The sequence below is a fragment of the Maniola jurtina genome, chromosome 7 (assembly GCF_905333055.1).
Source record: "Maniola jurtina chromosome 7, ilManJurt1.1, whole genome shotgun sequence".
Lineage (NCBI taxonomy): Eukaryota > Metazoa > Arthropoda > Insecta > Lepidoptera > Nymphalidae > Maniola > Maniola jurtina.
Window position 1 is genome coordinate 15369182 of NC_060035.1, and position 10676 is coordinate 15379857.

Genomic DNA, 10676 nt, shown 5'->3' on the forward strand with positions numbered 1-10676 from the left:
AACTTCCGCTGAGTATACTTATAAGTATTTGACGTCCTTAGGTTAGGTACTAATTTACTGTTTCTCATTCATTGATCTAATGTTAACAATCTAACCTTTTAATATTTAGATTAGCTTATGTCCGCGACTTGGTCCGCGAGGACTATATAGATTTTAGACTCTTATTTTACCCTCTTAGGGCTTGAATTTTCAATAAGTAATTCTTTCTTAGCGGATGTCAACGTCATAATAGCTATCTGCATGCCCACGAACTGTGCATTGATAGACCAGTCAGTCAGTTTATCAGTCACCTTTTCTTTTTATACATTTAGATAAACTAATAGAAACATAAATTAATTTTCTTTAAGTTTTGGTTTGCTTTTACGGAACCCTCTGAGTCCCCGAGTCGCCCTTAGCAACATTTTTTCCACATGACATTGGAATCGAAGTGATTTGCAATGCAGATCAGTTCAGCAACTACAGTATAGCATTTCCGTCGCCCCGTATTGACAGCCGATGATGGAGTGTCTTGACTTTTGTTCGATTTCGCCGAGTAATCGGGCAGATGCCAAAGGGTTATCGGGTTGGCGAAAAACTACCAATAGATGGCAGCACGGGCATTAAAAGTATAGATCTTTCAAGACATTAATTTTATAAAAAAATTCATTTATTATCATAATATCTTTACGAGGGAAATTTTTATGTAGGTAAAGGAAGGTAGGTAGGATAAACTGCGTAAGTCCCAGAAATGTTTGAGATAAATTTTCGGAAAATATTTTCATAGTAGGTATTTTCAAAAAGTAGGTATTTTCAAAAAGTAGGTATATTTCAATTTCTGACACTTATTGAAAAAGAAATGAAATTCTGTTCGTATTCAATAAAACTGCTCAAATTAATCACCTATTACTGACGTAGGTACGCTCAAAGGTCGAGTTGTTCTGAACGTTTCTTAAAAACATTATTATATTTAGAGTAGTTATAAAGTATAAAAAATATTTTAATTGGTTTAATTACGGATTTCGATAACAACACTGATATTATAATTCTGACTCCTAAGTTATTTGTACTTAATGAATAAATATTCGGTGAAATCAATACAGTAAACTTAGGTATTGTATGAGTATGAGGTCTGAGTTAACCGCGAACTCGGCGCACGCGCAGTTATGTCATCCACTTGGATTCTGTCGTATTGTATCTGCATAGTGCTCACTACACTGACGAAACGCACCTTTTTCCATTAATTCTGAATATTCTAAACGCAATTTGATATTTTCAAAAAATCGAAAAATCAGGGTTAAGGGCGTAATAAAATGGCATAACTAAAGAAATTATTTTTTTGTGAAAAGCCGTACCTACATGATGAACAGCGAGTATAAGAATCAGATGGAATAAAATGATGAAACACTATTTAATTAATATACATATTTAGTATATTTATAAACGTCATATTTAGTACCGACTAGGTATCTAGGTACCTATAGTATTTTAAACGCGAAAGTGTATTTTTTTGTTGATTTGTTACTCAATCACGTAATGGTTTTTTCCATAGATTTATTAAAGACCTAATGAACGACATAGACTACTTTTATCCCGGAAAATTAAAGTTTACGCGAAAATTAAATTCTAAACCCATGAGGTCGAAGTTGCCGGCATCATCTAATGTAAAACGGAACCCTTATAGGATCACTTTGTTGTCTGTCTGTCTGTCCGTCCGTCCGTACATCCGTCCGTCTGTCGTGTCTGTCAAGAAACCTATATGGTACTTCCCGTTGACCTAGAATCATGAATTTTGGTAGGTAGGTAGGTCTTATAGCATAAGTACAGGAATAAATCTGAAAACCGTGAATTAGTGGTTACATCATTTAAAAAAAAATGTGTTTCAATTTTCAAAATAAGATAACTATACCAAGTGGGGTATCATATTATTATGAAAGGGAAAAAGGATACCTGTACATTCTGAAACAGATTTTTTTTTATTTTATTCATAATAGTTTTTGATTTATCGTGTAAAATGTTGGAAAAAATACCCGAGTACGGAACCCTCGGTGCGCGAGTCTGACTCGCACTTGGCCAGTTTTTTAGTAATAATAGCAAACAAAGACCAATGGATTATCCTCGAACATTTGCAACACCAGAGGAACCAAGAAGCCAATGCGATGCCGGTTTTTTGAGGAATTTGTGTTTGATTGATTTTGATTTTTAAGATTTTTTCTATTTAAAATCAGCGGCGTTTTGCAGCTCCTCGCGTCGCGCCGCGGCGTTATTTTCGTCACATTGTCATTACAAGACGGTTCCGGCCAAATTGCAACGACCGATGCCACCATGCATATTCATCACTCTTATTGTCTCACTTGTATTGTGTCCTACCTGAGCCGACCAGTGTAACCCGACCTGCTACATGCCTCTACAAACCCCCTCGTTCATACTTGTAGCTCGTTGTTTTGAGAGGCAGGGGAGGTCTGGGTAAAGTGGAGGGGTAAAACAAAAGAGCGTTCATAAAATGTCAAGTGAGACGCTGAAAGAGTGAAGATATGTGTAGGCCGAGTTACTCACGCCTCCAATGGTAGGGTATATAATAGGTATGTAGACCTGAGTAGATACATATAACTATTAGGTAGTTGTATTATATTTAAAGACTTCAAGAAGAACTTAAGTTTAAATGACTATTTATGAGCTTAATAAAAGGTAAAAGAAACCAAAGCCATGACATTTTAATTTTTATTTATTTGTATAGATAGCGATGAAATGAGTAATTAGGTAATATGACCCTTTCACCCAACGCATAATCATGTGAGAAGTTTTCTTCAAACATTTTATTAAAAAACTGATCAAGTGCAAGTCAGAAAGCGCATAGGGTAAGGTTCCGTAGCCATTCTGGTTGCTAAAAACTTTGACTGTCATAATTTATTTCTTTCAAAAACTACCTTTTAAACTCTTGCTTTTTAAGTTACTAGGTACCTACACCTCCTACACCTACTTGATTTTTTTACCAATTTTTCATCTGTCTCAGTGCTTTTTAACTTCACAGCTCTTATTAGTTTACTAGCGACCGCCTCCAGCTTCGCTCGATGAAAATATAAATAAATCCTCTTCATTCCCTATCTCATGGGAAAAATCGAAAAATTCGATATCAATACCTTGTCAACATTATCAAGGAAACCTATGTGCAATTAAGCCTCAATAGCTCAACTGGTAAAGGAGTGGACTGAAAACCGAAAGGTCGACGGTTCAAACCCCGCCCGTTGCACTATAATTGTCGTACCTACCTACTCCTAGCACAAGCCTGACGCTTAGTTGGAGAGGAAAGGGGAATATTAGTCATTTAACATGGCTAATATTCTTTAAAAAAAAAATTGTAGCTTTCTAAATCCAATAGTTTGAGTTATTGAAGAGTAAATCAGAACTATTCTTTTTAAATTGACATTTCTGAAATAGCCACGCCACACACACAGTTCCTCGGTTTTCCTACCTACGGAATTCTAAAAAACTGCGTATAACGTGTGGCTTTTCTCAGAATATCCAATTTCTTAATTTATTCCGCCATTAATCTTCGTAAAATTTGGGCTCGGTCAAATGGCAATCGTGAAGAAAATCAATAAACTAAGCTTCCTAAATATTGATTAATACGCGCGAGAGAAAGCCGCCGGTGACTTCACTAGAATTGATTTTTATAGTGGGCATTAGAAGACTGTGATGTGATTTATGGTACTAGGCCAATTTTATAAAAAGCCTCTAATAATAAATCTTTGCTTGCCACGTCTGTGTATGCCTCTACTTTCTTACTCGCCTGCGCAATAACAAAGTCGGATTATGTTTTATGAGCGTAACTTTAATGGATTTTAATGTGGTGTCGTTAGTCTTAATTTTTTAAACACCATAAGCAAAAGATATGTATTATCATTATTAACCGATGCTCGTCCACTGCTGGACATACTAGGTCTCTTGCAGGGACTTCCATTCTCCCTGCGACTCGTTTGATGTCATCTGTGCACTGCTTTTCAATGATTTATTTATAAGAATAGCGAGCAATGAACAGCCGGGTCACCTGATTACCGCCGCCCATGAACATGTGCAGCACCAGAGGTACCGCCAATGCGTTGCCGGCCTTTCAGGAATTTGTTGGTCCGCCCCTTGAATAACCCCATGTTGTAATCTAATGGGAATGCTGCGCTTTCTGGTGCGAGGTTGAAACCTTGCTACCGCAACGTCTATCAGTTTTTCGAACTATATTATGCTCTGCCCATTGCCACTTCAGCGTTTGTAAATGTAAAATCTCTCTACATTTTTATAGCTATTAGATTAGGTAAGGATCGCAAAATAATAAAACGGAGGCCCACTTATGCAACTGGTTAGATAATGAAATAAAATCATCATATCATTTGGGTGATATAAATAATGCTCGTCCAACTTTCTCTGTCAACTTTCGCGACCTTTTGACTCCTGTTGTGGCAGATTTATTGTATCCTATAAATATGAACAGTATTAAAAATGACTTTTTACTAGATAATATTAAAATAGGTACATTTAAGTACCTATTCACAATTATATAATTAGTTTAGTATCTATATTTTTACCCTGATCTAAATGTTTCAATGTCCTGTATGAAACTATAAGCTCCATAAAAACGTTGGCAAACTTTACACATTATGGATAACTTTTAGGCATGCAGGTTTCCTCATGATGTTTGCCTTCACCGTTAAAACAAGGAAAAGTCGGAGGTGTGTATCCGGGATCAAACCCACGACCATCTGCATGGGAGGCCCACGTCTTAACCACTAGGCTATTACCGCTTTAAAAATGTTTACATATTGTATAATATACCTATCTACCTAAAAATAAAAATGTTTATTTTAGATTCCTCCTCTTTTAGATCCTTACTCTTGCACTTTAACCCCAGCACAAAATAGGTATGTCTATAAACTCAACATGCTTATTAATAATTTAAGTTTTGGCCATAGGGATTATATTCACATAATAGACACGAATAATTTTATAAAAAAATTTTCACTGACAAAGGATACAATGTACTTGCCCCTTAGTTATAAGAAACAAATAGCTACCTTGGTAGCTTGTAATATACAAGACACAGCTATTTTTAGCTTGAGTTCTTTTGAAAACGGTACATGTTGTACTAATAATATAGACCTAATTAGTAATACTACTAATTCCAGTTTTTTTACGTTGGATACAAACTATTATAATAGTTTGGATACAAATAGTTGCATGGACACTACTGTAAACAGTAATAAGATTTTAAACTAAGTAGTGCGACAACAGATAAGCTATGTAAAATCAATCTTGTACACCAAAATATTCAGGGCTTATCTGGCAAGGAACATGAGATAGAACTATTTATTAAAAAATTTGATATTGACATCTTATGCCTCACTGAGCATTGGCTCAATAGTTATCAATTAATAGTAAATTTAAAACATTATCAATTGTCAAGTGCGTTCTCTAGAAAGAAAGCTATACGCGGAGGGTCTTTAATATTAACCCGCAACAATATCAATTATAAAGAACGGAAAGACATTGTTAATCTTTCATTGGAACGCACTATTGAGCTGTCCTGTGTTGAGCTGGAGCGCTATATTGTCGTCTGCGTGTACCGACCCCCCGCAGGTGACTTTGTTCTGTTTGAGGACGTTATGGAAGAGGCCTTGAGGCGGATATGTAGGTCATCAAAAAAGATATTAGTTTGTGGAGACTTCAATATTGATATTTTGCTTCACACTTCTTTTACTGACAGATTACTCAATTTATTTAAAAGCTTTAATTTACAGAAAATTTTCAATGAACCAACACGGATAACTGCAAATTCAGCCACTTGTATAGATAACATTTTCTGTGACTGTAAGATTGTCGCAAAATCCATCATGACGAATCTAAGATCCGATCACTGTGGACAAATGATATCTGTTCCCAGTGATAATCAAGACATAACAAAGTTAATAAAGTATAGGCCAGTAACCACTAAAAAGGTAAAGCAGTTCAAACTAAAGGTTTTAACTGCTTTACCTAAACTTGACTTTACTCAGGGTGGTCCGGATGAACACTATAATGCTTTTTTTGATCTCATAAACTCTCAATTTAATTCTACCTTTAAAATTGTAGAAAAAAAACTGTTTAAAAATCTTAAATTTAGTGACTGGGCTACTGTTGGCATCTATAAAAGTAGAAATAAGTTGTTCGACTTGTATGCAGAAAAACAATATAACTATACTCCCACATTTGTTGAATATGTAAAAAATTATTCAAAATTATTCAAAAAGGTTTGCATACAAGCAAAGTCACTGTGCATAAAGCAAAAAATTATTAATTCTGATAGTAAAATTAAAGCAGCTTGGGATATCATCACGGATGAAACTGGGAAACAAAAAGTGCATAACAATAAATTGGAGCTAAAAATTAATAACCGTATTATTGACTCCAATATTGAAATTGCAAATACATTTGAGAATTTTTTCCAGAACATTCCAGTCATCACTACTAGTTCCCTTAGCTCTTCACCAACAGAAGCCTATGATCTTCTCAGGGCCAATGTCACTGAATGCGGTGTGTTGTTTAGGTTTGAATACGTTACTCCATATGACATTGTTAAAGTGTTCAAATCTTTACAAAGCAAAAAAACCGGAGATCTGTGGGGAATATCAGTAAAAATAATTAACAATATTATTGATATTATTGCGCCATATCTAGCCTTAATTTTTAATGAGTCTGTGGATACAGGCGCTTTTCCAGATCTCATGAAATGTAGTAAATTGATACCTCTTTTTAAATCGGGTAGCAAAAGTGACCCAAACAATTACAGGCCAATTTCAATTTTGCCAACACTGAGCAAGATATTTGAGAAAATCATGCTCAACCAACTGCTTCAGCATTTCAATTTAAATAAGCTACTCCATTCTGAACAGTATGGCTTCACTAAAGGTCGATCAACAACCGACGCGGCCGCAATGCTGTTAAAGCATATATTCAATGCGTGGGAGGGGTCACAGAATGCCATTGGTATTTTCTGTGATTTATCCAAGGCATTTGATTGCGTTGAGCACGAGACTCTTTTAGTTAAATTGAGCCACTATGGAATCAAAGACACTGCGCTTGGTCTCATTGCGTCCTATCTTAGTGATCGTATTCAAACAGTATGTGTGAATGATGTGAAGTCATCCGGATCAGCCTCACTAATGGGTGTTCCTCAAGGCTCTATTCTAGGTCCTTTCATGTTCTTAGTATACATAAACGATTTACCATATGTAGTCCAAAATATTTGCGATATCGTACTATTTGCTGACGATACGTCTTTGATTTTTAAAGTCGATAGAAATAAGGACAATTTTGACGATATAAATGGTGCCATATCTCAGGTAACTCACTGGTTTACTGTAAATAATCTACTTTTAAATGCAAAAAAAACTAAGTGTATTGAATTCGCACTGCCCAATACCAAGAACACAAGTAACATTAATTTAATGATAAATAATGATATTTTGAAAATAGAAGAGACTACTACTTTTTTGGGGATAACCTTAGATGCGAAGCTGCAATGGGGCACCCATATATCAACTCTTGCTGGCAAACTAAGCTCTGCTGCTTACGCGGTTAGAAAGATTCGACAATTAACTGACGTGGAGACCGCAAAGATAGTATATTTTGCTTATTTTCATAGTATTATGTCTTATGGAATCTTAATATGGGGTAGAGCGGCAGATATTGGGAGAATTTTTGTATTACAAAAAAGGGCAATACGCGCAATTTATAACTTAAAACCACGCGATTCACTTCGAGAAAAATTTAAGGAAATAGGTATCCTTACCGTAGCCTCTCAATATATTTACAACAACATAATTTTTGTAAGACAAAATATTCTTAGTTACAAGAGGGTTGGTGATCTACACAACAGGCTGACTAGACACCGTAACAGGCTTGCGACTCCTACGCTCCGTCTCAGGAAGGTCCAAAAGTCATTTGTGGGAATGGGTATAATCTTCTATAACAAAATTCCTCAGTCAATTTTGGACTTGCCTTTACACAGGTTCAAAAAATCTATTAAAAATATGCTCTTGAGAAAAGCATATTATACTATCGAAGATTATGTAAATGATAAAAAAGCGTGGATTTGAACTTCGATTCGCTCCAGCAATGCGCAGGACTTCAATTGCTTTTATACATGGCATAATATTGTATATCAAATCTTTGAAAAGAGCAACCGCCGAGTTTCTTGCTGGTTCTTCTCGGTAGGAAAGGCATTCCGAACCAGTGGTAGATGCTTTTGACGATTCGAAAGAACTTGTAAAAGTCTAATTGAATAAAAACATTTTGAATTTGAATTTGAATAAGTAATTATGTTGACGGAATTCTTAACGAATCGGATCAGATAGCATTCGTTATATTATTATGACCGTATTAAAAGTACAAATTATCCGATCAATCTTGATTTTGATTATAATTATTATTAAGTAGGCACAGGTGTGATGATAAAAGTATGCAATCTACATAACTGGTTATTTTACTTTTACGCGTGTCTACATACCTACATATTTTAATGCATGTTACAATTTTAAACACTTATTGAAGAAGTCATCACATTTACTTTATAAGCTCATAGCTTTTGTTTTGTACCTACGCTAACGTTTTTAACCCCCGACCCAAAAAGAGGGGTGTTATAAGTTTGACGTGTGTATCTGTGTATCTGTGTGTCTGTGTATCTGTGTATCTGTGTATCTGTGTAACTGTCTGTGGCATCGTAGCGCCTAAACGAATGAACCGATTTTAATTTAGTTTTTTTGTTTTAAAGGTGCTTGATCGAGAGTGTTCTTAGCTATAATCCAAAAAAATTGGTTCAGCCGTTTAAAAGTTATCAGCTATTTTCTAGTTTTCTTGTAGAAAAGAAGGTTAGATAACCCTTAGGTTCATAATATTCAAGTGTCAATTGACAAATGTCAAGTTGTCAAGATGGACGTTGCCTAGATATACATAATTATTTATTTGAAAATGATTTGTCGGGGGTGTTGAAAATTTTTAATTTACACTTTAACGTAAAATAAAAATGTGAGGGAGTCTTATAACTTACTATTCATCCACTTCTACTACATATATATAATTTTCTATTTTTAAAACTGGTGTAGGTAACTAAGATGACAAATGATAATTGATATCATGATGGAGGTGGACAGAAGCCGTGAAAACTCCTCCATGCGTATTGCGTAACTATGGGTCTCATAATATTACGAGTATAACAAAGCTCAGAGACTCAGCAGTTTAGAGAGCTATGCTTGGAGTTTCACTACGTGATCAAATCTGAATCGAGAAGACCAGAAAGAGAACCAGAGTAATCGACATAGCTCAGCGTGTGGCGAAGCTGAAGTGGCAATGCGCAGGGCACATAATTCGAAAAACCGATAGACCTTGGGGTCCCAAGAATGACGACCTTGCACTGAAAAGCAGAGCGTTGAAAGACATCCTTTTAGGTGGGCAAACAACATCAAACGAGTCGCAGGGAGCCGCTGGATTCAGGCGGCGCAAGACCGTGGCGTATGAAAGTCCCTAAAGATACCTATTTCCAGCAGTGGACGTCTATCAGTTGACGACAAAGGTGATGATGATGATGATTACTATAATATTAAGTCTCCATAGACAGGCATAGTTATTATTAAGATCCAAATATGACCATGTAGGTACTTTCTATGAATCTACAATGTAGCCAACTGTAGACAGTTCCCATAAGTCAAACTGATAAAGCAGACGTATCAAATACACTTAGAAACTGAACAATTAACTATAAATTACAGAGATACTTCTAATTAGGCACTTATTTCGTGGCAGTGACCAGGTTTTGAGAGTTTGAGGCACTGCAAGATGTACGGTCCACTGCGTTTTAATAAAGGCACGTAACCACTGCGTCCGACCCGATCATTCTTAAAAATTCATCGCTCGTTGTCTTTTTGTTTACACGTATGAACTCAAAAGGTGATGTGTTTCTATGTACTTATCGAACTGAAGTTTTGGAATTCAGTTCGATAAGTATGATCAGGCTGATTGAGAGTAAATTTTTAACTAACCACCATTGAAGCATGCATCAGAATATATCTTAGCTTATATTATGAACAAGAATACACTTTTTCCTTGAAAATATGCAAATTATTAGCTATGATAAAAGTTATTTCTTGTAATATTCTAATTGTGTAGTAACATCATGTCACGCTCGTAAACACAATATTCCTAACATTTGAGGAAATCAAATTTTATTAATTTGCTTATTAATTCAGTAATGTACTAGTATTATTTTGTTAGCAGGTACTTATTTATTTAAGATGCATGTATGATAAGATTTAATTTTATAAACTACCCCTTCAATTTAAGCCCTAAAGCTTTAAGCTTCCAATCCCTAATTTTAAGTAGTTGTTCACTTTATTCTCCCTAATTTTAATTCTCAATTCCACGTAAAGCTTCCGTATATGCCATTTTCTCCACGAAGGTTCAACGAGTAATCGTGCCAGCTAAAAAAGATTTAATCGCTTATAGTGTGCTCGTGGCTTAGACCACTAATTAACGCGTCGCCATAAGAACACCTTAACGAACGGCACCTTACAATCTCACAAATAATAGCAATAAAGACTAATTTATTATTTTACTGCAGCTTTTTACAATGAGAGCTGTTGCAAAGTTTCTGATTGTTGGTGGCCCTTTTAATTCAAGTT